Here is a 26,019-nt window from a genome sequence, read left to right as displayed (position 1 = left end):
ATATTTTAACCCATTAGCACGCGTCTGAAAAGGTCGTTTTGATCCTTATTTCAAGAAACCCCGCAAAAAGCAAATTTGGAAGTAAGTTAGAGGTTTGATATAATCTAGAAAATTATTCTTCTATTTCCCATGAAATTTTACTACATATACATATGTATGTCTTACAGCCAATTTCACGAAATCAATTTAAGTGAAAAATTATTTTAATTTTTTGAATTTTATATGGAAATTAACAGAAAATAAGAAATCATTTTCTACTTAAATTGCTGGTGAAACCGGCAGTAAACCTTTAATTTCGCTCAGACATTTATTTCAACAATTTTTTTCTACTTTTTTGAAAACTACTTTAGCCGAGACAGGACAACGGCCCATTAAATATGTGTAATGATTTTTAATATAAAGCTATCCAATTGACCATTACTTGATACCTTGAAAACTTTAAAAAGTGTATGCGGTATGGACTTGTTAATTTCCAGGTATATATATACTATGTAAAAAGACCTTGACATCAAAAAGCTTAAGGTAAGCCCAAATTCCTAGAGGCCCATCTGTCCAAATGTATACTGCAGGTAGTAAAAGGTGCTCCCATTCTATCCAATTAATTTGGCATGCAGTTTTCTGCAATTTCTTACTAGAAAATAATTAGAAGCAACCAAAATAAAGGTCAGCCATAATTCTACTACCTTTGGGCGCATCGTTAGGCGTCGGGCGTGAGTTTTCTGGATCATCCAAAAACTGCTCACCCACAGGTTTAAAAGCTCGAAACTAGCGGGTGCTGTGATTTAGAGAACAGTCAATATAGAGCACCCCACAGGGAGAGTCTTCTCTCCATGGAAATAGTAAATATTCTAAAATTTTTATGAAATTCAGTTTGTATCTTAGTTTTAACCATAAAAACTTAAATCTGAAAGATGATCAAAATTGGCCTACTGACACGCCCACCAGGCATATAAAATCCAAATTTTATCGGATTCGGATAATATCTACCATTCGCCAATCTATGCCATTTGGTTTAGTTGTTCATTCTTAAGCAAATTGAGATTTTAGTAAAATCGGATCATAATTACTACATTTTGACACAGCTTATATGGCAATCTGCTAATAGTTTGGTTCGTCGAGCAAAAAATTTTTACGAATTTGTACGAATTATCATGATTTTTGCCCAAATCGCGTTCGCGCAGACCAAAAAAATTATCCATCACCCAAAAACTGAGAGCGCAAAGTGACAGTTCTCTTGAGAGAAGTTGCAAATTCTTGCTGGCTAAAATTTTTCCACGAAAAACATATGATTGTGGCACATGGTTGCATTTTTGTCTACGATAATTTATAAACACGAGCGATTTTTTGTAGGTGTTCTGACCCTACAAAATAGGCAAATGACTTAAAATCTTAACCCGGTTAATAACTAGTTTCACTGACGTGTTAAAAATTCAGCAGTTGCGTCTTTTTTGAAGAGAGAGTTTTTATATATATTTTATAAAAAAAATAAAGAACAAGAGTTGATCCCAAAATTCAAAAAATCATGTGGCGAATAAAAACAACAACAACAAATTGTTTAAAATAGTTTCATAAAACATTTCGTTCATTTTATTTGCGTGGTTTCTTTATGAGGCATTCGTTTCTGTCCATATTCTGTATATGGTCATATGAAATGAGAATGCAATTAAAATGCTTTGAAGGTATATTGAAGTAATTCTTAAAATTAGTATACGTACATATGTATGTATTTATGCTGATGCGTTTCAACTGTTACTAATTTGTAGCAAACATAGCACTCGCACCTCAAAAGGTTAATTTGTTTATTTACAGTTTTTTGACATTATAACTAGCTACAAGAGAGCTCGAGCTACCTTATTAAATATGCCCTCAAATGTTGCATTTTAAATGCAGCAAAAACGCTGCATAACTCTACTTTTTAAAATGCTTTAAATTTGCCAGAGCTCAAATTGAACATTCTGAAACTAAAAATGCTTCATGTCAATGGCACATCCGTCAATTAGAATTTTCCGGGTAAATTCTTGTGAACGTTTTGTAATCAGTAAGAGTCAATATTGCATTTATTTATTGTTTTTGTAAATAATATCTAGAATGATTGTTCAAAATAGTACATAAATAACTAGAACTCATTAGTCATAAGAATACGAATCGTTTGCTCGATTTTTCAGACATTGATATCTGACTCCCGTAGCGTCAAATCTAAAAAAGGCCAGGTGACATACCATTACAAAAACAATGTGACAAATTACACTGGTCTACAAGGGTTTTGCGAATAAGACGGGACCTGGTGTTTCCGAACGGATTTTTCGTGCTGAACACGAATCTGGGGTCCAAAACTTCCCATCACGTCACGTTTTCGAGAAAAAAGGGGTTGAAACCCCTAAAAACAGCGTTTTTGGACATTTTCGAAAAATTGTAGAGCCGAACCCTAACGTGCTACAAACTTTGCATATGTCAGAAATTAAAGGTAAAATTGTGCCCTTTCGAATGAGCCTTATGCCAAGTTGATCGCATGTGCCCTTGGAGCAGGGGGTGTATTTGTGTCTAGGGGTGCAGGAAAAAACAGCGTTTTTGGCCATTTTTGAAAAATTGTAGAGCTGAACCCTGACGTGCTACAAACTTTGTATATGTCAGAAATTAAAGGCTAAATCGTGCCCTTTCGAATGAGCCCTATGCCGAATTAATCGCATGCACCCTTAGATCAGGGGGTGTATTTGTGTCTAGGAGTCCAATTTTTATATCCACCATATTCGACCCGTCATCTTAAATTTTTAAAATCTAACTGCAGATTCGTAATCAGCGACTTTTAATATAGTTAAAACCTTGGCATTATTAATTTTCTATGATCGTTTAAGATTAAATTCTTTCTGTGATCAATTTTTCCTGCACCCCTAAACACAAATACACCCCCTGCTTTAAGGGTGCACGCGATCAACTCGGCATAGGGCTCATTCGAAAGGGCACGGTTTAGCCTTTAATTTCTGATATATGCAAAATTTGTACCACGTCAGGGTTCAGCTCTATAATTTTTCGAAAATGGCCAAAAACGCTGTTTTTAGGGGTTTCAACCCCTTTTTTCTCGAAAACGTGACGTGATGGGACATTTTTGACCCCGGATTCGTGTTCAGCACGAAAAATCCGTTCAGAAACACCAGGTCCCGTCTTATTCGCAGAAAAAAAGTTGAAATTTGTAGACCAGTGTTATCAGCACAACATGGTAGTTATGTTAAATATTTGCTTTAAGTATGTATGTATGTATGTATGTACAAAGCATAGCTTGTAAGCGATATGCCCTTTACTGCATGAAGCCGTTGCTCATAATGTTTACACCGAACACGCGTCTGATAAATGGACGCGCTACAAATGTTAAGCTTGTTGACTTTTTTGACGAAAAACATATGTACATACAGTGGCGAAAATATAAATAGGGAAGCGACATTTTAGCATTCTTTGGCTATTTCCCTTTCGTTTTATTTTAATGTTTATTATTTTTTTATTAAGGTGTAGCTCGTTACTTCACAAAAACGATGTAAACTTTGTACAAGAATTAGAAAAATTCGATAGTTTAATCCAAATTTTTATCAATTTAATTAGATTTCTTAGAAAAATCGTGAGTATGCAGTTTAAAGCCCAATCAATTTTATTATAACGAAGTGCAAGTTTGAAGTAAAGATGCCGGATCGAAATAAAAAAAAAATCTATTTTTGAATCGATTCGAATCGAAATAAAAATAATCGATGCAGGAATTAATCGTCGAAAAATAAATCGATCTCCCTAGATCGATTCATATATTTTGTCAAATAACGTATTCTACTTAATTTTTGTAAGAAATAAAAAAGCAATCTGCAAAAATCGAATGTCGATTCTCAAAATTTTTGAATCGATTCACGGATCGAAACGGAACTAAAAAATCGAGTCGGAAGTACTCGATTAATCGATCTTCGAATTAATTGATTTAAAAACTGCATCTCTAGTTTGAAGCAGCTAGGACTTACCGTTGATTTTTGGCATAGAAAAAATTTCGAACATATGGAAGAAAACGCGTGAACCAAAAATTGCTACTTTAAACTTGCACTTTATTGTATTAAAATTTAATAGGCTGCAAGACTGCATACCCAAAAAAAGTTTAGAAACATTAAGTTTAAAATTTTTATGAATATTTATTAAAATTCGTTAAATTTTTATAAATGTTCTACAAAGATTGAAATTTTGATTTGCAAGGTTTTGTTTACAGTATGTTATATTTTCACAAAAGAATAATACAAATCTTTTAAACAAAGAAAAATAGTCAAAACTTGCTAAATTGTCTCTTCCCTATTTACATTCTCGCCCCCGTACATATGTACACACATATGTATTTACCAACCCAATGCTCGTGAGTAAGCGACTCATCAAACATTGACTCAAAGTAGTATTGTATTCGCAGAATATCCCCTCGAGCGCCAACAATTTGCCTTTGGTGAAAATTATTTAAAAAAAAGTCAGTTAAAATTGGAAATTCTTAGGCGTTAAACCCTAGTTGAATGTGTCAACAAAATGCAGCGTATTTTACTTTATTTAATTCATTTAAATTCTGCAAGCTTACTCGTAAGCACACGTACCTACATACATACCCTACAAACTGCATATTTATGCACTGCGTTCCATTGCCTCTCATAAGTGCATAAGTATGCACATAAACGCTTAACGATTAGACTTGCAATTGTGTAGGTGTCGTAATTCAATGCTGTGTGCATCCCAATCTAACAATTCACTACTTACTTAATCCATGAAATATATATCTCAATTTAAAATCTGAGAGGCGTGTGTCACAGGCGGCGGCGCTTCTGACGGCAACCAAACGCCACACAGAAAAGACGAACAGAGAAATTCATTGCATTGCATTTACTATTAAGTGCATAATTCAAAATGACAACGGCTAATTAAAGTAATGAAATTTTATTCTACGCATGCCTTAGAATTCACATTCCAACTGCATGTTCAGACGTTAGAGAATTAAGGTGCCAGTAGGTTTGTGATTAACGTCATCAGCATCAATTAACTCTTTGGCCGGTCGTAAAAGCGCTCGAATAGAATTCTTTACATTGCAAAAGTTCCAATGTAATGCAATAAAGCGTGCTCAAATTTAATTATCAAGACATTTACAACGAAAGTAGTAAATCCCATTAAAAGTTTCAACGTAAAATTTAAAAAAATAAATAAACATTTGGCGTCACATTTTACTCACTTTTTTGGTGTGTGTCTTGAGAAAGTTACACAAACAGTAGAGGAACCTAAAGTTTTTATAAGAAGCTACGGTCAAATGAACCCCAGAAATGATATGCTATCTAAACGGAGAATTTTCCGTTCTTTCTGAACTCGAGATATTTAATAAAGGGAGTTAACAGTTCAAAAAACCATGTTGACCTCGAGATGACCTTGAAATTGACCCTCAAGTTATTTTGCCACTAGGCATTGGGAAACTTGTGTTTTTTCATGAATTTTACGGATTATAAAAAATCTTAATTTTAAAGAAAAGTGGGCAAAAGAATACTCCATATATTTTTCTTTTTAAAATAAATAAAATTTATTCATTGAAAAAATTAACAAAGAAAGAAAAAAATTTAAATTAAAAAAAGAAAAAAATCCGCTAACCGAAACTCGAACTCGGATCTCTCGAATAGGCCGCCTGTGCTTTTTCCACTCAGCCAAAGGCGTACGCCATTGTTTATCGGTAGCTTTTTTCAATACAAAACGAAAAGTCTTTCGTAAGACAATTTTCTATTCTGGCAACTGTCTTAAAAACTCTTTACTGTCTTTCGAAAGACTAATTGAAAGATCTGCTAACGAGGAGATCTTAGCGCTATGCTGTTCGCCTTTTAAGTTTATTTTAATTATATTAAATTTAAAAAGCATATATTTTTATCTTTTTAAAACAATTAAAACTAAATAAAAGAAATTTAAATAAAAAAAATAAAAAAATGAAAAAATTAAAATAAAGCAAAAATAAATAAATGGGTTTAAAAATTAAATGAAATTCAAATAAAATTTTTTCTTCTTACCTAATTAAAAATAAAAAAAATTTAATTTAAAAAAACAAAAAAGAAAGTTCCGCCGCCCGAGACTAAACACGTGTTCTTTCGAACGGCATGACTATGCTCTGCTTACTCGGCCGTTGGAGCAATGCGAGCTAAATAACATATAACCAGTGTGCAAACCTCTACCACATATGTGGTAGATCTACCACATATTTTTTAAAATTTGGGTGTCTACAACATCTACTACTGAAGGCTTAAAATCTACCACATTTTTAGGCAGAACATTTGTTACATTTGTTAAATTATACGAAATATAAAAATTAATCAATACATTTTTAAAAAGGGACATCATAAATTTTGCTTTAAATGTATCTGTGCCTTAACTTATGGACTTAATGAAAATGAAAATATTTTTTTCTTCTCTAACTAGAACACTAATATATTTATACTAGCACTTATACTAGCACTTATATTTCGCGACCTAATTTTTGAGTTGTGCCTCTTTTGACGACGGTGTGCGACATGTTCCCAATAAAAATATGAATTGGAAAATCTACCACATTTTGTTCAAATCTACCACATTTTTTTTGCCGATTCTACCACACTAAAATAAAAAGGGGTTTGCACACTGCATATAACCGATTTATGAGAGAGCTTTTTTTCTAAAACTTTTGTGCTAGAATAACAAAAGTCTTTCGAGCTATCTTGCCATCTACTATCTTTCATCTGTCTTACGAAAGACTATTTACAGGGCAATTCTGGCTAAGACAGGAATACTGCATAAAAAGGTATCTAATACATTCTCGTTTTATGTCTATACATAAAGGTGGTCCTTAAAATATCAACATCTAAATTTGGTAAGGGATACCCCTTTATTTAAGAAAATATATATTTTTTCAAACCCTGGTAGCGACCTCTAAAAAAGTTTTAAAAATATTGAAATTTTTGCAATTGGCTTTATTTCTTATGTCAAACATGCGCCATTTAGAGTCGACTTTCGACTTTTCGATCGACTCTGTATAGTAGACTTTTAAAAGTCGGCCGATCGACGAACAAATGTCCACTTTTTTTGACTTTTTAATAAAAAAAAATGTATTAAGTAAGCTATGCGTTTAACTCATATATTAAATATAAATATAAGGATCAGAATACGCCACAAATATCATAATTTACTAGTGGTCTTTAGAATAATCTGTAATTTAGTAAAATTCAATGCTAGGTAAAAAAACAAACAGACACTAAAGGATTTTTCAAGATTTTTAAAATTGTTCCAGTTATACAGCATGAAAATGTTGGTTGTGAGGGGTTTAAAAAATTTATATATATTTTTGAAAAACAATTTAAAATTTTTTATATTTTCACCAAAAAAAAGTTAAGAATTTTTTGAATCGATATTTGGTAATTACGGACAACTTTTGAAAATATTGCCTTTCCGATGGAACAGAGGTGGCGAGTATTGGTAGAAATTTAAGTGCCACTTTATAAACATGGTGGATCCAAAATGGCGACCAACTTTAAAAAAATGATTGGGTTTGTTTGAAACTCTTAACCGCCATTTTGAATTTTGAAAATCTGTCATTAGATTCGTAATCAGCAACCCCAGAAACCCACTGGAAACGTGTTTTAACCCTTGACAATATTTAAAACGTTCAGTATCAACATTTTAATTTTAATACTTTTCTTTTAATTTGATCGCCATATTGGATCCGCCATTTTGAATTTAAAAAAATTTACTTCAGATTCGTCATCGGCGACCCCAAAAATTCTCGAGTGCCGGATTTCGAACAAATCCAATCATTTTTTTTTAATGGACCGCCATTTTTAATTTCGTAAAACTGACTTCAGATCCCTAATTAGCAACCCCAGAAACCCCCTGGTAACAAGTTCCAACCCATGACAATGTGTAAATCGTTCAGTATCAACGTTTTTATTTTACTAGTATCTTTTCGAGAGCATATTTTCGGGAATGTTCCCCAATAATACCAGAGTAATTATATGTAAAAAACTAATTTTTAGCTGCATTTTAACATGTCAAGAAAATAAAAAAATTGAGGACATCAGCCTTTTCTTAAAAAGCCGACCAGCGCGACCTCTAAGAAAACTTTTTTTTTCGAAATAAAAAAACCCGTTTCTCTTTTTTATCACAAATAACAATAATTTGAGGTAGCGTTTATGAATTTCCAAAAAAAAATTTTTTTGAACCACTCTATTATGTATATCTTACCTCATTATTAATTGAAGATTGTAGAGAAAATGGATTAACAAATTGGAGGAATTTGTTTTCGTATAATAATTTTATGCGCTGCTCTTAAATGATTCGACAATGTTGTTGTACTGTCATTAAAATTCATATCTCTACCACACTTTTCACATTTCCCTTCATTTGTTTGGCTTTTTTTCTCTGCTCTCTTGTTAGAATATCAGTTTTTATTTAAGAGATGCCACTGCAAATAAATTAAAAAACGGCGAAAGTCGAAAGCGAAAAGTCGACTTCTTCCGTAAGTTTCCATAAACTGAAAGTCGATCACTAAAATTCGAATTTCAGGAGCAAAAAGTCGATTTCGGTCGAAAGTCGAAGTCGACTTTGCCATCCCTACGCCATTTGTATTATATCCATGCAATTAGTAGCTACTCAGGAGTCTCAGTGAGGCTTGTAAGGCTGCACTCTGGTTCCGAAGTCTTGTAGCAGATCCTTTTCACGCGCGATCGTCCACCTCCTCATTTCCGGAACAGCACTATGCTCCGGGACGCAGTAAAGATTGCAATATTTTTCGGCATTGAAGGCTTTGCATAGATCTCATCCTGCAGAACATTGCAGTAATCTGGAAGTCTGTAAGCGAAATTGGTTTATCTTTGTTGCTCGAAAGCGTGGCGGATTCTCAGTCCCTTCAGTCGCAAAAGCCCCTAAGTTAATGTCAAATGCCTCGAGCGGACTGTTATCATTCATATAAATAGTCAGCAATACATTTGCTTAACGGTTCTTTGGGATATCTCAAGAAAAAGATGAAATTAAAGTTTTTGTGGCTTGGCCAGTGCTTTCCTCCGGCTTTTAACTTTAAGACCAAAAGATCCGTCAAAGAAATGATTGCACAGAAACGCTGACTCAGTATTGTTTTAGAGTTCGGTGCAAACAGATCATTTGGCTTGAGCAAAGCACTGAAGCCTTACAAAAAAAAAGTTGCCTCGAGAGTACCAGTGTAAAAATATAAATTTCGTTCATTTTTGGGCTCCAATCTTCACTAGTTGTGTTGTACAGATATATAAATTACCAGGAGCTCAACATGCGGTCAGATTCGGATAGATCCTTTTTAAAATGCCCATCCAGAGAGATTCGTCAGATCTCTTTCTAAGCTTTGAGTGGAAACTGCCCTAGTGAAGCTCATGTACGTCATGCCCTGTGTAAACTAGTTCGACAGTACTATCATTAAGCTAAGCTTAATCGGTAGGAATTCTCTTAACCCTTTATTGGATTGTGGTCGTAAAATCCCTGCTAGAGGAGCGGTTGTTTGCCAATGCGGATAATGTTGCAGTTTGTGAGGAGTAAATTTCTGGATGTCCTGATTCAATGATACTTGAACCTGGTGATGAAGTGGTCTTCGAGCAGTGGGGTCGCTGCGAGTCCTAATAAGGTGGAACTCGTCTATTCACTACTCTTTCTCCTCAATTGGAGGCGTTCGACTGTCGTTTTCAGATAGAGTCAAGTAGTTTGGATTAAACTCGTGAAAGTCTAAAATTCAAGAGAGAGTGAAGAAGGCATCAGTGGCTCTCTACTGCTGCATGAGGCAATGGAAAACAGATGGTGCCTCTCTCTTTGAGTTATTTACTAGTACCATGAAAACATATGTATTCAAGCTTATATGGTTCTAAGGTGACCTCATGTGATGGAATGCACTAGCGAGAAAGCTTAAACAAACGGCTGAGCTAAGACTTGTGGCACTAGGTACATAACTGGCTCAAGATAAGGACATTATTGCAAGCTTGTGAGGCAGGCAATGAGATCTTTCTGTACTCATATCCGTAGTGCACAATGGGCAAAACTAGGATGGAGCGCCGGCGAACTTTTACTCAGATTGGTCAAAACTTAGCGGAGGGTTCAGTTGCGAGGTATTTTGACTTAGACTTCTATATCACTATTGTGTTTTCTAGACAGAAATAGCTGCCATTAGGGAGCAATCGATTGACCTCCTGATTGTGCGATGTTGACAAAGAAAGTGAAAATCTATGGTAATCAGGGTTATAGTCTCGGTTATAGTGCCCTCATAGTTAGACCTCTCTTCCACTTGAGTCTGATTAGTTTCTGGTCTGACTTTTTGGTGAACTTTTTGTGACTCTTTCCTACTGAATACCCAAATCATCTCAAGTCACAAAAATAGTCACTAATTGCTAGTCTCAAATTTAGTGACTTGAGATGAGACTAAATTACTGAATTTCAGGGTAAATGTACTAGAAACGCGCCAGTTCAGAACTAGAGATTTTCTCCACAGGGACCATACACACATGCACATGCATACGTTCCGATGTAGAAATGTGTAGTGCGCATTGTGTTACCGCACCACTGTCACAAGAGTAAATCATTTTTGGCCCGTCCAAAGGCGGACACTTCAGAAAAAGACAATATCAAAAGATTCGAAAACAAAAAACAAAAAGCCAAGCCCATAACACGAAGACGAGGGTCGGCCGCTGATCATAAACCTTTTTGTCTCCTTCTTTTTGCAGTACATTCTATTCTGCTTTTCTTTTTTTGTTTTTAAGACCAATCTTCCGAATCTGCCAGACTGCATGTCGCTGCGGCTACTGCTACTAACACTAACATTGTCGCTTAACTTGTTCTCCAACCAAGTACAAGTAAACAATACCGAAACATGTCGCTGCTCTGCCCGCATTTGCAGAGAAGTGTAAATGGTGAGAAAGTTATCCTAAATATTATAGTTTGTGGTCACATCGATTAAAGGTATTTTGTGTTTGCTTTTTTTTGTATTCTTTTGTGAGCTGAAGTGGCTGCATTGTCTGCCGACAGCTGGGTAATTGGATGTCAATGTGATTGTGGGTATTACGTTTATAACCGTTGATTGCACCATGCCCTGCAGGAAAATATTGACCTAGCTGGCATTACTTCTTTGGCGCATGGTGAAGTAATAAGAGCGAGAAGAAAGATTTCACACTATTTTTTTTTTTGTTTAAATGTGCCTTTAAAATTGTGTATAAGAGAACAGAAAGGGGCAATCCATCTAAACGAGTAAATGCGGTCCTCCATACAAAATTAATTAAGCTTTCGAGGTTTACGTGGTTACGAGGCATTTACGCGTTTTGATTAATTGTCCTAATATCAAAAAATAAAGCGAGAAAATTGTTTTATTAGCCGTCAAGGATTCGCCAACAGTTAGCGAGTGGCGAAACGAACGAACTCAATAAGATACATACAACCAAACTCGCCATCGTTCATCCTTGCTAACTAAATTTGTTGTTGCTTTCACATACAAAATTTTTCGTTGAGACCAGAACTCAAACATATCAAGCAGAGATGTGGCGAATCGATGACGGCTATTATTTCTTCTGTTTATTGTGCCATGTCTTCGAACTGAATAAATAAAACTCAAACAGATATTTCCGTTCAGCTTCAAGACGCTCCTGAAAAGGCTTTCTGCCACCGGGTTTGACAGAATCAGCTCTTTGTGTGACGTCATCAAAGAATCGTCCACGCAAATTTTGTTATAGTAATAATAATATGTATTTTGGCGCTTACACTTTTCCTAAGTAGTTGGCCGATCTTCTCCTCCAATTTGTAATATGCGTCTTGATATTGTTACACAATTGAACCGACCTACAGTTTTACCGCGCTTCCGACGGACCAGGGATCGAACCCAGTTTCTACTGATTGGTAGTACGCAGCCCTAACCACTGATCCACAGCGGTCGTCGTACGGATAGCTACCTATAATTGTAACTAGGTTTTCATAACAAACATTTTTTACCATAAAATTAAACAAAAATACCCAGCTAAGAGTTCACGCGACTAACGTCAGTCTACTAACTTATTACACTCTTTCTTGCCGCAATATTAAACTTTTCTTCTACAATATTTTCTATTTTCTGTTCAAAACATAGATGAACGCAATAAAATTTTTTGGAAGAAACGAAATCACCATTAGATGCACAGGGCTTTTAGAGCGGTATACTTAAGGTTATTAGAATTATTTACGTCAAAGCATTTGCTCGCGTCAGCTGCGATCGATCTTCGTTATAACTCCGATTCAAAATAATCAGAACCAAACCAGTTATGCCAGACATTCTCTTGTAAATTACCCACGAAAATCGGGATAAAATCCCTCAAGTAACCACATCTTAAAAATTTATCCCACAAAGTTAAATTAAAATCCCTTTTTTATTTGAAATGTCCCTTTTTCCCCTTTTAATAATTTTTGTTGCAAAATATCCCTCAAAAAGGGAATTTACCCACAATCTGGCATCACTGAATTGATAACAGCATTGCCAGATCTGACCAGTTTAATACATAGCTTTAGGAAAATGGAACCCTTATATACTCGCCTTTAAAAATAACTGACGTCATCGGAGACATTTCAAGTTTTTTTTTTAAATACCATTTAGAGGATCCAAATGTTAAATTGTTAGGCAGGAAACGTGAGCGCATTGGCGAAATTCAGGGCGGTGCTTTTGTATACCTAGGGTGAATCAAGGATGATGCAGTAATTATTTGTGATATGTGTCGATTTTTAAATAATTTTTTCCGGACAATTGGTAATAAAGGCTTGGCAAATTTAGTCATGACAAGAAAAATTGCACTCACTGCGAAAAAAAAAATATATATAGCCATCCAAAACGAGTAACTGTTAGGGATGGTGCTTGGGCTGGTGGAGTCATTGCATGGTACTTCTTAGAAAATGATGATGTTACAGTGAATGGACGATATCGTGACATGATAGCAAACTTTTTATGGCCCAAATTAGTTAACATGGACTTGGACAACATGTGGTTTCAATAGGAGGGTGCTACTTGTCATACAACGCATGAAACGAAACAATAGCCTTGTTGCGAATATCTGTGGTCCTATTAAATCACCCTAAACTGCATTTGGGCGTAAATTGGTCTACGGTGTATTAAAAGAGATTTAAATTTAACTTCTATTTGTCATTAAACTAGCTGAAGCGAATCAAGTTCTCCTTGGCTCGCACTCTAAAATAAATATTTTGCAGTTTTTTCTGCTGTAACTAATCGTATTTATACTACTCACCCAAGGACTTAAACTCTTAACAATATTTACCAAAACTTTAAGGGAATTGCGGTGTGTGTTTTTACAAAAACCTATGAAACTCTTTCTGGCTTGTAGCATTGGTTTCTATTCGTACTCATTGAATAGGCTCCAGAAAATTTCCTGGAGGGTGTGTGTACCTGCACACATGCATACATAAGTATATACCTGCATGTATAAAGTAAGATTGAGTATGTAAGCAGTTTGCGATTGGCCGCAAAAAGAACTGTCCCTACGTAGTTTCATACATGGGTATTAGTGAACATATGTATGAATGTACTATGTTCTGTCCACCTGAACTGCAACGAGTTAAGAATATGAATTTTTCTACATCATAAGAAGAAACCGACCAATAAATAAAATTGAAAAGAAACATAAAAAAAAATAGTAAAAGGGAACCATGTTTGCAAACAGACATACATACATATATAAGTAGTTATGTTTGTATATCAGGGATGAAAAATTGATATTTCAGATTGTACCTAATAGCATAAAATAAATGTACTTAAATGAGACAGAGTGTACCTAAAAAAATTTACATCATTCATTTGTAGTTTTTTTTATAAATTTTATTTAAAACATGAATACAAAAGATGGTACTTTCAACATGATTATGTTTTTTAACTGAGCCTATATCTATAGACTATAGTCTAATGGGAATCGGAAAAGTGTTATTTTTGTGTGATTTTGACTACTGAAAAATATTGGCGAAAAGGACAAAAAAATCCAATTTGCGAAGTATACTTCTAAATCCAGCTTTTTATAAAACAACTAGCAGAGCACCCGACGTTCGTTCGGGTAAACAGTAATTCAGCATACAGTTTCTTTCTGTTTAAATTAAGGCATCCTTATGAGCCATACTTTAAGCTTTATCGTGCTTCAACTAATTGTATGCTGATCATCACTTTCTGTACTACAAATCTTGTTCCATCATTAATAGTTGCGTTCCCTAACTCGCTTCGCTGAGTGTATGAAATTTCTACGTGCTACATTAGATGTAGTTTATTTAATTAAACACAACATACTTAAAATATGCGAAAATCAAGCGATTTAAATTTTTTTAATATCTTCAAAATATTTTCATACTAAAACTATCTTAAACCTATCTCTTGTGATACTTTTTCGTACTTATGTACATGTAGTTAAGAAATGATGCCATTTCAAAATCATTTCGATTGACACCCATATTGTAATAATTCATTGAAATGTTTGAAAATTTTGAATCTTACTTTTTATACCGTTAATTCCTATAATCCAAGTTGAATTTTAATTTTCAAACATGTGGAGTCCCTGCTATTCATATGTTGCTTAGAAATAAAGCCTTTTCAAGACCCTTCCGATTAAAACATAGATTGTAATAACTCATTAAACTTATAACATAATTGTATTTGAATTTACATTTATAGCAGGTGGCAACCCTCTTCAAAGACCTTGGGAAACTCTACATGTTTAAGCTGAATCTTTCTAATTTAAACTCGAGTTTTAAAACAGGTGGCAAACCTTTTCGAACTATTTTCTTATTCCAATTATCAAATTCCTTTAATTCAAGAAGAATTTGATTTTTCAAACAGATGGCAACCCTCCTGCATGTAGTTTAAAACTAAAACCCTTATCAAAAACCTTTTGATTGATACGCTTATTGTAGTAATTCATTTAAATTAAATTAATTTAATTTTTAAACGGGTGGCAACGCTTGTAAAACACCTCAGTAATATGTTTAATGTTCAACCTGAAGGTTTCTTAGCAATCTTTCATTTGACACCCATATATTAATTTTTTAGATAGCTTGTGAATAATTAATTTATATTTGGCTTTTCGAACAGATGGAAACCCTTTCAAACTACAACTTTTTTAAACCTCTTGTCATCCATTCTTTAATATAATTTTCAAATAAATAATTCCCTTAATTCAAGTCGAATTTGATTTTTTTAAACAGGTGGCAGCCCTCCTCGATAAAAATAGAATTTTTTTATATACGTATATGTATCTATACCAAGTCCCTGTACTCTATGAAAATCCCGTTTTATGGGAGGTGCCACGCCCCCTCTATCCTATATTTTAAGTTGGGCTAAATGGCCCCATTGTACAAAATTTAATGGGAATCGGTTGAGTAGTTAAAGCGTGAAAACGTAACAAATAAACAAACTCACTTTCGGATTTGTAATATTAGTAAGGATAGTAAGGATACCTTACTATAAGCACCTACCATAGTATGCCTGCATACCAAATTTCAAGTTCATGTGACTTATGGCTCCGAAGTTATAGCTGATAAAAATATCCACGCCTATGGGATGGGCCACGCCCCCATTTGCAAACTCATTTATATATACCTAACTAACGGGTGATTTTTTAAGAGCTTGATAACTTTTTTTTTAAAAAAAACGCATAAAATTTGCAAAATCTCATCGGTTCTTTTTGAAACGTTAGATTGGTCCATGACATTTACTTTTTGAAGATAATTTCATTTAAATGTTGACCGCGGCTGCGTCTTAGGTGGTCCATTCGGAAAGTCCAATTTTGGGCAACTTTTTCGAGCATTTCGGCCGGAATAGCCCGAATTTCTTCGGAAATGTTGTCTTCCAAAGCTGGAATAGTTGCTGGCTTATTTCTGTAGACTTTAGACTTGACGTAGCCCCACAAAAAATAGTCTAAAGGCGTCAAATCGCATGATCTTGGTGGCCAACTTACCGGTCCATTTCTTGAGATGAATTGTTCTCCGAAGTTTTCCCTCAAAATGGCCATAGAATCGCGAGCTGTGTGGCATGTAGCGCCATCTTGTTGAAACCACATGTCAACCAAGTTCAGTTCTTCCATTTTTGGCAACAAAAAGTTTGTTAGCATCGAACGATAGCGATCGCCATTCACCGTAACGTTGCGTCCAACAGCATCTTTGAAAAAATACGGTCCAATGATTCCACCAGCGTACAAACCACACCAAACAGTGCATTTTTCGGGATGCATGGGCAGTTCTTGAACGGCTTCTGGTTGCTCTTCACTCCAAATGCGGCAATTTTGCTTATTTACGAAGCCATTCAACCAGAAATGAGCCTCATCGCTGAACAAAATTTGTCGATAAAAAAGCGGATTTTCTGCCAACTTTTCTAGGGCCCATTCACTGAAAATTCGACGTTGTGGCAGATCGTTCGGCTTCAGTTCTTGCACGAGCTGTATTTTATACGGTTTTACACCAAGATCTTTGCGTAAAATCTTCCATGTGGTCGAATAACACAAACCCAATTGCTGCGAACGGCGACAAATCGACATTTCACGGTCTTCAGCAACACTCTCAGAAACAGACGCAATATTCTCTTCTGTACGCACTGTACGCATTCGTGTGGTTGGTTTAATGTCCAATAAAGTAAACTGAGTGCGAAACTTGGTCACAATCGCATTAATTGTTTGCTCACTTGGTCGATTATGTAGACCATAAATCGGACGTAAAGCGCGAAACACATTTCGAACCGAACACTGATTTTGGTAATAAAATTCAATGATTTGCAAGCGTTGCTCGTTAGTAAGTCTATTCATGATGAAATTTCAAAGCATACTGAGCATCTTTCTCTTTGACACCATGTCTGAAATCCCACGTGATCTGTCAAATACTAATGCATGAAAATCCTAACCTCAAAAAAATCACCCGTTATAAGCACCTACCATAGATTTGTCTGCATACCAAATTTCAATTTCATATGACTTATGGTTTTGAATTTATATTATTATAGCTGATAAAACTTCCACGCCTATGGGATGTGCCACGCCCTCTTTTACAAAGCCATTTATATATACCCTAGTATAAGCACCTACCATAGATATGTCTACATACCAAATTGGAAGTTCATGTGAAAACCTAGCACATACATACATACATATGTACATACATACATACTTCTACAAATATATAGTAGATATCTATCCTTCTCTTTGTGTAAAATAATTTTAGAGAATATCCCGACCACAGCGCCTCCTATCGTGTAATTTGTTAGTCCAAATATTCCTTTTCAATTGGCTAACTTATGTTCAAAATATGAGCCGAATCGGCAAGTAAATGCAATTTTTAGGAATATCCTGACCTCAGCGCCACCTAGCGAGTAAATTTTTGGTAGAAATATTTCTTTTCATGGTACTGATATACGTTCCAAATATGCATCGGTCCAGCCGTTTAGTAGTTTAATGACATTCAATATACGAATAACTGTATGAAATTGTGAAATCGTGACGTCTCAGCATTCTTCATTTTTCGGCAACAACAACAAAAAATTACAAATTTTTTTAAATCGAAATCCCTTCCACACAGAAGGTCCAAAAAAGTACTTTTTACAGAATTGAAATCGGTTCAGCCGTTTGGTCAGGCATCGCGGTCATACGAAAAACATTTAATTTTTATATATATAGACAAGAAAGGTCCGCTAATTTATCCGATTCCTTTTAATATGTGCAGCAAGTCTAGAGAAAATAATCAAATTGCCGTAACTTCGAAAAAAGTGTAAATATATTTCCAGAGATCAAAAAGCGAATATGGGTCTAAAAAAAATATAAAATATGAAGACACCTAGACACTGGACTGTATGGGCGAATAAAGGCTGGTTTTTATTATGTCATATTTTGACAACAAAATTTGTCGACATATTTTGACACAACTTGCTTTCCTTTATCCCTACATCGATCGATCGATGATATTATGGGTCAAAAACTTACAAATAGTCGCTTTAGCAGCGCATGTACACACCTGAAGGCCTATTCTGATCTAAATCAATCAAAGGACCATTTTTTAGTCCCATTTGACAATTTTTTTTCACTTATTTGACCGCAAATGCCATTGAATTTGACTAAGTGAAAATAAGCGTTAAAATTAATAGAAAAAAACTACGAATTTGAGGATAGCTAAGTAAAGTGTTAATTTTTCGTAGTGACTGCTCCAAATGCAATGTGAAAGGTTTAAGATAATCCATAATATGACTTTTTTAATTTGTTTCTTTTGACCGCTTTTCTTTAGAATTGTTAATTCTTCAAAATGAAAGCGAAGCTTCTCCCGTGCCTACAAGTAAATACATTACCACGGTAAAGAAAAAAGAAAAAAATAAAATCAAAATGCATCTGATCAAAAGATGATTGTACCTAAAATCTAGTGACTGTACCTAATGTACCTTTAAGTCATCAAACGTTGGAAAAAGGTACAATTGTACCTATTTTCTCATCCCTGATGTATATACAAACAAATTGGTACACAAAATAACATAAGCTACCTCACGATGATCAACATAGCCAGCCGGCAAAATCGGTGAGATCGCTTAATGGTCAAAAAGTGTCCGACTTAATTTTGCTTATACTTGCAGCGTAGCGGAATAACGTAGGCTTAACAGCTGGAATATCATGTGCCGACAGTAGTTTGTTTTGCGGAGATTCTTTTGTAGGTGAGTTGGTCGTTCAGTGAATCTGGCTGGCTGACTAGCTGACTAGCTGACTACCAGACTAGCGGACTAAATAGCTGGTTCGCTGTCCATCCATTCTATCGGACGAATAACCGAGTTGGATTAAGAAGGGAACTGAGGTGTTCCAAACTGTTGTGGCAGACAATTTGTAGCCGTCACCAAAAGAGTTAAATATTAACAAACCCACACGCACACACCCATGGATAGACACCTGGATGTAAAATCATACATATGGGTCATTCCATACAAAATATACACCTCAATATTTTTGTTTGGTGTGAAAAATATTTATTTTTTTTTTGAATTTCTTTATCGATCTTCATCATATTCGAAAATCTCGGAAAAAATCCGAAATTTTGAGCTCACAAAGAAGTATCTTTTTTAAATTGTTTGCATTTAATAAACTAAATATTTGTCGGAGAAAACAAGTTAAGTAATCAAAATGTGCGTAATTACCTCGGCTTTGCAAATAAATAACTTTTTGCATTAAAAAATTGCATATTGTTAAATATATATTTTTATTATTATGCAGTAGTACTGGCAGCACATGAATGCGCGCAGATACTTTATGTACTCAGGCATGAAAAAACTCGTAACTTCTAAAGCATTGGTTTTTCAATTCTCAAATTTTTAAAGTGTACTCCATAAAGTTTCACAGCTATTTAGATTGCAAAACAAAAAAAAACAAATATCAAACAATGTATAATAATAAAACATATGTATATATTTAAAACAATTTTATATTCTTAATGCAAAAAATTATGTATTTAAATCGATCTCACACTCTAATACAATGCCGAGGTAATTACGCACATTTTGATTACTTAACTGATTTTCTCCTACAAATAGTTTATTAACTGCAAACAAATTTTTAAAAAATATATACTTTTTGTGAGTTAAAAATTTCGGAAATTTTTTGTGTTTAACCGACTTCAAAAAAATGAGAAAGTTATCAATTCGTCGGAATATTTTTTTTTTATGTATTTACCGCATAACTTTAGACCACGGAAATTCATCGGAAAGATAGTAACTCACAGGTGGTCCCATACTAATTTGGTACAGATCCGATCAGGGGAGCATAGAAAAAATTTCGATAAAAAATAAATATTCGAAACTACCCTATCTTTTAAGTTGGAACCAACAATACACACCCACAAAATTTCATTGGAATCGGTTGAGCGTTTTCGGAGATTAGCGTAAACGAACACTGTGACACGGGATTTTTATATATTAAGATTGAAGTCGGTTGTGTTTTTTGCTTAAAAATTACTTGTTTGAGATTTTCGAATATCATGATCAAATAAAAAAATTGGTATCATCTTTTTTCGATAAAGAATGCAAAAAAAAATATTTAGGTGTAAATTTTGTATGGAATGACCCATATGTATGTATGTACATACGAAATAAATTTTTTTGGAATACTTGGAATTTTCAAGTGTTTTCTTAGGATTTACACCATTCCAACTACAAATACAAAAGAAAAGAAGAATAAAACAAATGTGCGTCGTTGATACCCAGCAAACGTTTGGAGTCATAAATGAATCTTTAAGGAGTCCTATTTCGGAGCCTTTACGCTCATAATGAGCTCATTTAAGAGTCCGATATGAGGATGTTTCCCTTCCTCCAAAGGTCCACGTACATATATGAGCTTAATTCATACAGCAAATGAGCCTCAATATGAGTCATATTGGACTCTTATTGCCCGCATATACGGCTCTTTTGGACGCTTTTAAAACGATTTTTGGCCTCATATATGAATCACTTCTGACTTCACTTTTTGAGGCCCTTCGGTCTCCTATTTAAGGTTGTTCTTTGAGTCTTATTGAACACACTATATTTGCAAAGGCATTCAGTAAAAATTTCTTTCAAATAACATACATACATACATACAAACATACTTACGTGCATATACACATTTCAACACGCATTTAATAGCAATGGCTGCAGCTAAATTTAGTTCCTTTTTGGTTTTGTAATTATTTCAATTTCTGCATAAACAAGTTTAGGTATAAATTTCGAATCTTTATTGTTTTTATACCCGAGCGCACTTGTGCACAAGGGTATTATAAATTTGTTCACATAACGGTTGTTTGTAACAGGCAAAACGAATCGAGATAGATATAGACAAATGTATACATAAATGATCAGGATGAAAAGAGAAATCGATTAAGCGGTGACTGTCTGTCCGTCCGTCCGTCCGTCTGTGCACACGATAACTCGAGTAAAAATTGACATATCTTAACGAAACTTGGTACGTGGACTTCTTTTGGGCATAGGACGGATGGTATTGAAAATGGGCGAAATCGGAAAATAACCACGCCTACCTCCCATATAACGGTAATTTTCAGAAATACGAAAACTGCGATATTTTGGTAACTACTGAAGATAATTCACTCAAAATTGATATTTACAATGATTTTTAGACGAAAGATAAGAATATTGGAAATTTTTGGAAAATGGGCGTAGCCACACCCACTTATGGTTTCATGTGTATATCTTGGTAACCGCTGCACCAATTTCTTCCAAACTTGGCACAGTTGTTGGTCCTGGTACATACCAAATGGCCGAAAATTTTTAAAATCGGATAATAACCACGCCCACATCCCATATAACGGTAATTTAGAAAAATACGAAATCCTCGATAAATCAGTAAATATTAAAGCTAATTTTTTCAAAATTAATGGTTGCAACAATTCTTAACAAAGAAATACGCTTATGGTAAAATTTTGGAAAATGGGCGTGGCACCGCCCACTTATGATCACATATAGGTATCTCGGTAACCGTTGTACCAATTTGTACCAAACTCAGTACGGTTATTGTGCTTGCCACATAAAAGTAAACCATTGAAAATTGTTGAAATCGGAATAAAATTACGGCCGCTTTTCATATAACGGTAAATTTCAGAAATGCTTGAAATTTCAATATTTCGAAATTTAAGGACGCTAATTTACTTAAAATTTATACACCCCGGCTTATCATGTAGCAGTAGCTTTTGGAAAGGTGGAAAACATATATTTAATACTTGCGCCGGGTATTTAATGTTCGGCTCCGCCCGAACTTAGACTTTCTTACTTGTTATATTGGCACAAGGTGCTGGCTCATAACTTGGATCATAAAAGATTCATGTAAGAGTAAAAAATTTTCTGTTTTCTAAACTCATATTTCTTACCTACCTAGGACTCTTTTCGGACTCATATATTCTGAACGCTCAGAATATGTTTGCGGGGTAGTTTCGTAGCTATGTGTGTATATGTGTGTGTATGTATGTAATTACATAAGTACTTTTTGATTCGATGTTAAGTATTCTGATTTGCGCGAGTTGGGGTTTTAATTTTTTATGTATTTTTTATTTCCCTTTGTGTTTTTTCAATACGCATATATACACACATACATACATATAAAGTGTATTTCCATACATATGATTTTGAGCGCAATTTAAGGAGTTTACGCATTCATATAGGGCACACATGCACCCAGGGGAAAAGTGGTAATGTATTATATGCGTGATAAATAATGTAGTGTATGTCTTATGAGTTCTAGATTCTATTACGGTTAACTATGTAATCAGCATTCTAATGTATCCAAAGAGTCGTTAAAAATTCATATTAAATCGCATTCATTCCTGCATTACTGGTAATGCAAAATTGAATGCCACACTTTTCCAAGGACATCGCGTGTGAAAAATAATGCATTTTCGAATGTGGAACCGGCTCTTTTACTGATTACACTGGATCACAAATTCCAGCTTGATTTTTTTTGATTTTTGTTCTCCAGACGCCACTATCCCAGTTCTATATAGAATTGCTCGGTGATACCGAAAATCGAGTTATTTTTTTCCTATGGATACGTTTTCAAAAAAATATTTTCAATTTACTGTTATTCAGTTTAAAACAAAAAGTGGTTCCACTTAATCCCGTATATCTTACGAACCAATTTAACAATCCTTAAAGCAGATAACCCAAATCCAAGCTAATAAAATTCTTCATACATCATATATATGTACATCACTTTCCAATAAGTTTGATAGTTTCTGACAAACTAATTAATCATTCCAGTTTTTTTTTATTTTTTAATGAAAAAAATCAAACTTTAACAGAAGAAAAATTAAAAAAGTAACAGGTTCTGTGAAAAATTTTTGCATTAGTGCTAAAGCCTGTTCTGTTACAAAAAAAAAAAATCAAGTTACTGATGAAGAAAATCGATGGATAAATAAGAAATAATGAGTGGTAAAATGAAAATGCGCAAAGATTTTTCGTATGAAATATGAGCAGAAAAGCGTGTTACTCAGGTGTACGTGGCGTATGAGCAACTTTCTTTCCTGCTAATTTTTCTTGCAAAAACTCTTTGGGTATTTTCATTTGACCACTCATTAGTTGTTATTTATCCATCGATTTTTTTTCACTAGTAATTTGATTTTTTATAAAAGAACAGGCTTGAGCAATGCAATGCAAACATTTGGCACAGAACTTGTTATTTTTTTAATTTTTCTTCTCTTAAAGTTTGATTTTTTTTTAATTTCGTCATAAAAAAATAAAAAGAACTGGAATGATTAATTAATTTGTCAGAAACAACCACTGCTATTGGAAAGTGATGTTGATATGGTGTATGGAGAATTTGATTAGCTTTTTTCCATATTTTGTATTAAGATTGCTAAATTGGTTCGCAAGATATACGTGATTAAACGGAACCAATTTTTGCTTTCAGCTGAATAACGGCAAATTGAAAATATATCGAAAACGTATCCATGAAAAAAAAAAATTAACTCCATTTTCGGAATCACCGAGCAGTTCTACATAGGAATTGGATAGTGGCATCCATAGAACATTTTTGCTGTAAACCAATGTTATTTTTTCGTTTACTATACATTACATTTTCTCACTGGGTATGAATGTATATAATTAATTTTTTATATGTTTGTCATGTAGGGTTTAACATACATATGCCGTCGTCCATTCTCTGTCCACTGCGATTACTTTTACATGTTTTCCTTAAGGCATGCCTTGTCTCCGAAACCGGTTGCCGATCGTTCAGTTGGCTTAACTTTTTGGGCTTAAGTAATGCCTATAAACTATGTATGTATTGGTATATCATTTTGCATAAGTCATGGATGGCAGTTGGCAATATTTGGCTTGCTGCTGATTATGGTGCGTCTTGCTTATTTTTTCTTTTGTTTTCATACAATAGACATATTAATGAATGTATGTAAATACACTAGACTGCCCAACGATTCTATGTACTATTCTGTGGCAATGAAAATATGTTCCTTAACTGCTGTATGTCGGCCTCCAACAACTTCCGCCACATGCCACACTCCACACTGTATACCGTAAGCACTTATTTCTTTTTTTAAATGGCCTTAAATGATTTTAGAGTCATTAGCGTTGATAAGTAGGCAATTAATTAACAAGCACCCTAAAGACAGCCCATATAAACTCCGCACTGACATATTGACTTTCTTCTGCCTGAATCCTTGTGACCCTCCGCGCGAACATTGAACGTATCCAGTTTACCAGCACAGAATATCGAGCTGAATATTATATCGAATGTGGCATTACGAAAACCACCCTGAAAAGCCAAGTGTGAGTTTTTCTCGGCTCGGATTTTCTCTTTAAAAGAGTGTGTGCAGTTTGCTTGTTTTTAACAAGAAATGAAACCGAACCCGAAATCGTAACCGTTTAAAACCGTTTCGCTTTTCAAAACCGAAACCGCAACCGTTATCTGGACCTGAGAAGGAACGAAGCCGAAACCGGTTCTAGCACAGGTTTCAATCGGTTTCCAGAAATTTATAAAAATCAGCTGCAGGATCTAGCAACCAGAATTTCTTTTCTACGGTAGCATAACTGTGCGGTTTCACAAAAAATGACTTGCATGACAAATTTGTTGACAAGTATGTGGATACCAGAATCAGCAACATTTTGCTAAAATTCTTGTTAAGTAGTAATTTTGACAAAGTACCTTTTCGCTAAAAGATGCCACCCCGATCTGGCATCGGTTATTTGGAAGAAGTCATTTTGATATACATTTTCACATGTATAGTTGTAAAGCGCACAAAAATGAATGGGTGAATAAAGTTTCATAATTATTTAGTAAATAATTGAAGAAAAAAAAATATTTTAGTTTTCATACATCTTCAATTTGACAGCAAAAAGGAAGTATTTAAGCGAATCTGGTGATGACTTTTTTGTTAAACTTGTTTTCATTTTTTTATTCCAAAACCGAAACCGGAACGAAAGCGAAACCGAAACTAATTTTGAAGAACGAAACCAAAACCGAAGCTGGAACGTTATTTTGAATCGGTTTCATTCCTTGGTTTTTATCGACTTTCAACAGCCTAGCTGTGCCACTCAGTATCTTATGAACGGCCGCCACAGCCGAATGGTTAGAGGAGCACACTATTTACCACACTTAGGACCTAGGTTCGATCCTTGGTCTGTACAAAATATGAAATATATAAAGAGTTTTTTCAAAAAGTGTTCGGTAGGCGATGACAAACGTTTCATTGTGTTTCTGAAAAAGCTTCTCTTCAAATCGATTTGCCAATCGGAGGTGGCGTGAAATTGTAGGTCCCTGCCCTTTGTGTGACACCACAAACTGGAAGAGAAGTTCGGACAGAAAATACTTAGCAAAAGTGTTAGACCCAAAATATTATTATTATTACTATTAATCTTGTGTTAATATCTGCTGTTTTGTGTTTATATATGAATATATATATGTATACCGATTGCATTGCCGGCGAAATCAAATTAGTGAAAACGTATTTGTAATCAAAGTTTATACCAGTGCCTTTAACTGCTAGTAATAAATAAATATCAAATGAGCATAATACGTGCATATTAAGCTTTTAAAGTAAAAAGTGCGTAGCGATACAAGACGCCAATTGACTTTCCAAGATCTCTTGATTAGGAGATCTTGATTAAATCAAATTTCATCACACCAATCAATTCAACGCCTTTTATTGCACCGGCATATCATATCAGTTCACTAACATTTATATGTGCATACATATGTAAGTAAATATGTTCATGCAACACAAAGATACATATACCCTGCAAAAACTTGTGCGACTAATCCCTAAAGCTTGGTATTCACCTCTTAAGAAAACGGTCAATAAATAAAAATTGTCATTGCTTCGTGTGTGTGAGCAAGGAATTTTGATATCTGATATTTCACAGCCTTTTGCATCACTCTTTCCTCACGAAATAATGCAACGAACATATATTTCTGTTGCAAGCATGAGTTTCCTTGCGCTCTTTTTCACAAAAAAAAAAAAAAACGTTGGAAAACCGTAGTAGAAAGCGGAAAGTAAGGA

General features: G+C 34.5%; 2 protein-coding genes across 2 annotated transcripts in view; both read right to left on the bottom strand.

Moving 5' to 3' along the window:
- LOC118742685 (G protein alpha o subunit) overlaps window positions 1-26,019 on the bottom strand; it is a gene marked incomplete in the record, with an annotated part of 381,368 nt that overhangs the window by 134,964 nt on the left and 220,385 nt on the right.
- The window catches only part of LOC118742677, a gene marked incomplete in the record, with an annotated part of 60,129 nt that overhangs the window by 10,416 nt on the left and 23,694 nt on the right, over window positions 1-26,019 (bottom strand).

This window comes from Rhagoletis pomonella, unplaced genomic scaffold (genome assembly GCF_013731165.1).
Source record: "Rhagoletis pomonella isolate Grant_MI unplaced genomic scaffold, Rhpom_1.0 Rhpom_scaffold_00007, whole genome shotgun sequence".
In the NCBI taxonomy this organism is placed as follows: Eukaryota; Metazoa; Arthropoda; class Insecta; order Diptera; family Tephritidae; genus Rhagoletis; species Rhagoletis pomonella.
The sequence above is the reverse complement of the archived record's forward strand: the minus strand, read 5'-3'. Positions and strand labels throughout refer to the sequence as shown.